The sequence below is a fragment of the Callorhinus ursinus genome, unplaced genomic scaffold (genome assembly GCF_003265705.2).
Source record: "Callorhinus ursinus isolate GAN/ISIS: 27379988/994484 unplaced genomic scaffold, GSC_fseal_2.0 scaffold52, whole genome shotgun sequence".
In the NCBI taxonomy this organism is placed as follows: domain Eukaryota; kingdom Metazoa; phylum Chordata; class Mammalia; order Carnivora; family Otariidae; genus Callorhinus; species Callorhinus ursinus.
Genome location: NW_027397114.1, coordinates 9,693,753 through 9,698,749, shown reverse-complemented (window position 1 = coordinate 9,698,749; position 4,997 = coordinate 9,693,753). Strand labels below are relative to the sequence as shown.

Here is a 4,997-nt window from a genome sequence, read left to right as displayed (position 1 = left end):
CAGCTCCTTTAGGTGTAGGGTTAGGTTGTGTATTTGAGACCTTTCTTCTTTCTTGAGAAAGGCTTGTATTGCTATATACTTTCCTCACAGGACTGCCTTTGCTGTATCCCAAAGATTTTGAACAGTTGTGTTTTCATTTTCATTGGTTTCCATGAATTTTTTTAGTTCTTCTTTAATTTCCTGGTTGACCCATTCATTCTTTAGTAGGATGCTCTTTAGCCTCCATGTATTGGAGTTCTTTCCAACTTTCCTCTTGTCATTGAGTTCCAATTTCAAAGCATTGTGGTCTGAAAATATGCAGGGAATGATCCCAATCTTTTGGTACCAGTTGAGACCTGATTTGTGACCTAGGATGTGATCAATTCTGGAGAATGTTCCATGGGCAGTAGAGAAGAATGTGTATTCCGTTGCTTTGGGATGGAATGTTCTGAATATGTCTGTGAAGTCCATTTGGTCTAGTGTGTCGTTTAAAGTCTTTATTTCCCTGTTGATCTTTTGCTTAGATGATCTGTGCATTTCAGTCAGGGGGGTGTTAAAGTCCCTCACTATTATTGTATTGTTGTCGATGTGTTTGCTTTTGTTATTAATTGCCTTATATAATTGGCTGCTCCCATATTAGGGGCATAGATATTTACAATTGTTAGATCTTCTTGTTGGATAGAACCTTTATGTAGGATATAGTGTCCTTCTTCATCTCTTATTACAGGCTTTGTTTTAAAATCTAATTTGTCTGATATAAGGATGGCCACCCCAGCTTTCTTTGGTGTCCATTAGCATGGTAAATGGTTTTCCACCCCCTCACTTTCAATGTGGGGGTGTCTTTGGGTCTAAAATGAGTCTCTTGCAGACAGCATATTGATGGGTCTTGTTTTTTAATCCAATCTGATAGCCTGTGTCTTTTGATTGGGGCATTTAGCCCATTTCCACTCAGGGAACTATTGAAAGGTATGAATTTAGTGCCATTGTATTGCCTGTAAGGTGACTGTTACTGTATATTGTCTCTGTCCTTTCTGATCTATGCTGCTTTTAGGCTCTCTCTTTGCTTAGAGGACCCCTTTCAATACTTCTTGGAGGGCTAGTTTCGTGTTTGCAAATTCCTTTAGTGTTTGTTTGTCCTGGAAGCTTTTTATCTCTCCTTCAATTTTCAATGACAGCCTAGCTGGATATAGTATTCTTGGCTGCATATTTTTCTCGTTTAGTGCTCTGAAGATATCTTGCCAGTCCTTTCTGGCCTGCCAGGTCTCTGTGGATAGGTCTGTTCCCAGTCTAATGTTTCTACCATTGTAGGTTACATATCTCTTCTCCTGAGCTGCTTTCAGCATTTTCTCTTTGTCTCTGAGACTCCTAAGTTTTACTATTAGATGTCGGGGTGTTGACCTATTATTATTGATTTTGAGAGGGGTTCTCTGTGCCTCCTGGATTTTAATGCCTGTTTCCTTCTTCACATTAGGGAAGTTCTGTGCTATTATTTGCTCCAATATACCTTCTGCCCCTCTCTTTCTTTCTTCTTTTTCTGGGATCCAATTATTCTAATATTGTTTCGTCTAATCGTATCACTTATCTCTCGAATTCTACCCTCATGATCCTGTAGTTGTTGCTCTTTTTCTCAGCCTCTTTATTGCCATCATTTGGTCTTCTATGTCACTGATTCTCTCTTCTGCCTCATTTATCCTAGCAGTTAGTGCCCCCATTTTTGATTGCAGCTCATTAATAGCCTTTTTGATTTCGACTTGGTTAGATTTTAGTTCCTTTATTTCTCCAGAAAGGGTTTTTCTAATAACTTCCACACTTTTTTCAAGCCCAGCTAGTATCTCTAAAGTCATGATTCTGAATTCTAGGTCTGACATTGTACTAATGTCCGTATTGAGTAGGTCCTTGGCTGATGGTACTACCTCTTGTTCTTTTTGCTGAGGTGATTTTTTTCGTCTTGTCATTTTGTTCAGAGGAGAATAGATGAATGAGAGAACAAAATGCTAACAGGTTAACAACGTCCCCAGCGAATATACTCTATACAAATCAGAAAAGACCTGAAACCAGGGGAAAAGAAAGGGAAAGAAAGGAAAAAGAGAGGGAAAAAAAAGAGAAAAAGATAAAAACAAAAACAGAATACAAAAAAAAAACAGAATATGATGAAATATGATCAGGCTAGTGCATAGATCAGTGCCACACACTAGATTTTGCACGTATTTTGGTCTGTTAGAAAAAAGTGCCTCCTAAAATTTTAAAGGAAGAAAGACTTATATATGTACAAAATAAGGGTTGATACAATGAAGGGATGGAAGATGACTGTAAAGATGAAAATTATAAAAGATTTTATAAAAGGAATTGATAAGTTGATTGAAAAAAGAAAGAAGATTTAAGAAAAAAAAGAAAAAAAAACGGGGAGAGAATGTGATCAGGCAGGAGACTAGAAGAAAGCCATACACTAGTGATTTAGGGTATATTTTGATATGTTAGAAGAAACTGTATCTCAAAATTTTAAAGAGAGAACAACTTATATATATATATGCCAAAAATAAGGGTAACTACTATGAACGGATAAAATATGACTCTAAAAATGAATAATAAAAAATGTTTTTTTAAAAAAGGGATTGATAAGATGTTGGTTGAAAAAGGAAAAAGAAAAATTTTTTTAAAAAGTTAAAAAATTAACTGAAAAACGAATGAATCATGGTAAAAAAAAAAAAAGCCATGAATTCCATGTGCAGTATTCCCCTAGCGCTGGAGTTCTCCCATTCTCCTTAATTGGTAAACTTGGTCTTGGCTTGCTGGCTCTTCGTGCTGATCTTCTAGGGGAGGGGCCTGTTGCCGTGGTTCCCAAATGTCTTTCTCGGAGGCAGAATTGCCCCGCCCTTGTCGGTCCAGGCTAAGCAAGCTGCTCGGGTTTGCTCTCAGGAGCTTTTGTTCCCTGCAAGCTCTCGGTACAGCTTTGGAGGACCAGGATGAAAATGGTGGCCTCCCAATCTCCACCCGGAGGAGCTGAGAACTCAGGGCCCTGCTCCTCAGTGTGCCCCCAGAGAAAAGCAGTCACTCCCGTCTCCCTGGTCTCCGGCCACACTCCGTGCTCACCCGGCCTGTGACCGAGTGTTTCTATCTCTGGCACCTGAGCCCCTGTGGAGTCTCCAAATCCAGCAGATCCCTGTGGTGCGCTCCCGCGCTGCTCCTCTCAGGGGAGGAAGGGGAGTCTCCCCAGCTCTGCTGCTTGGTGGGTCCCTGCTGGAGGAGCAGTGGCCTGACTGGGCCACGGATCACGGTTTATGGCAACCCCAAGCTGAGAGCCCGCGCCTCGGCTCTGTCTCTGCAGCCGGCTTCCCCGCTCCAATACCTGGGAGCTCTGCTGCACTCAGGCACCCCCAGTCTTTGTGTGACTCCGAGGGTCCTGAGACCACACTGTCCCGCGAGGGTTCCACCCCCCGCTTAGCCACTGGAGCGACGTCCCTCAGCGGAGCCGACTTCTAAAAGTTCCAATTTTGTGCTCTGCGGTTCTATCACTTGCCAGAAGCAGCCAATGGAGGCCCCCTCCCCCACCGTCTATCCTCCCGCATATCGCCTCCGATTCACTTCTCTGCACGTCCTACCTTCCAGTAAGTGGTCGCTTCTCTGTTCAGAGAGTTGTTGCTACTCTCTTCTTCGATCTCCTGTTGAGTTCGTAGGTGTTCAGAATGGTTTGATCCCTATTCAGCTGAATTCCTGAGACCAGACGAAATCCAGGTCTCCTACTCCTCCACCATCTTGCTCCCTCTCCTCGAGATTTAAAAATTTTTTGTTTTATAACCATGGAAAATATTGACGAGTCCAAAGTCAAACCTACAGAACGAGTCATATTCCAAGAATTTAGCTGTTATCCTCTCTTCTCCACTCTATCTCCTCTACCTTTTCTGAGTCAACTTTAAAAAAAATTATGACTATACTTCCATCATTTTTTCTTTTCAGCTTTATTAAGCTGAGAATTGACATATAAAATCGCACATTTGACAATCGTACAATTGACATATAAAAATCGCACTTAACATACATAATTTGTTTTGATACATACTGATGAAATCAACACCACCATCAAGGTAATGAACATCTATCACCCCCTTTGTAATTCCTTCCCATCCCCTCCCCCAGGGAACTACCAATCCACTATCACTATAAATTTGTGTCCACTTTCTAGAATGTAATGGAATCCTACCATTGTGTACTCTGTCTTGCCTGGCTTTTCACTCAGCATAATTATATTGAAATTCATGTTGTCATGTGCATCACTAGTTGTTTTCTGTTTATTTTTCTGTATTTTCCAAGTTTATGTTTTACTTTAACCATTCTGTCTCCAGCTTGCTCCTGTGCACCTGTGTGTGCGTGCCCTCTGAGGAATATGGAATGCTTCACAAATTTGTGTGTCATCGTTGTGCAAGGGCCATGCTAATCTTCTCTGTATTGTTCCAACTTTAGTATATGTGGTGCTTAAGTGAACACTAGTGCACTTCTTTTTATGACTGAGAAGTCTTTCGTAGTATGGAGACATGGCATTTGTTTATTCACCTGTTGGTAGACACTTGGGTTATTTCCCAGATTTCTTTATATTACAAATAAAATCTCCATGAACATTTGTGAACAAGTCTTTATATGGACATATCATTTTAGCTTTATTTTTTAAATTTTAATTCCAGTGTAGTTAACATACAGTGTTATAGTAGTTTCAGGTATATAATATAGTGATTCAGCAATTCCATATATTAGTGCTCATCAAGGTAAGTGTACTCTTTTTTTTTTAAGATTTTATTTGACAGAGAGAGACACAGCAAGAGAGGGAACACAAGCAGGGGGAGTGGGAGAGGGAGAAGCAGGCTTCCCACAGAGCAGGGAGCCCAGGACGCTGGGATCATGACCTGAGCTGAAGGCAGACACTCAAAGACAGAGCCACCCAGGCGCCCAACGTAAGTGTACTCTTAATCCCCTTCACTTATTTCGCCCATCCACCTACCCACCTCCTCTCTGGTAACTACCTATTC

The 4,997-nt window shown here is 41.1% G+C and overlaps 1 non-coding gene across 1 annotated transcript; it reads right to left on the bottom strand.

Annotated features, from left to right (window-relative positions):
* Positions 1-4,354: 4,354 nt before the first annotated feature.
* Positions 4,355-4,461, bottom strand: LOC112814158 (U6 spliceosomal RNA). Its single transcript, XR_003205692.1, has one exon. It is a non-coding gene; the product is annotated as a U6 spliceosomal RNA (small nuclear RNA).
* Between the last annotated feature and the right edge of the window lie 536 nt (positions 4,462-4,997).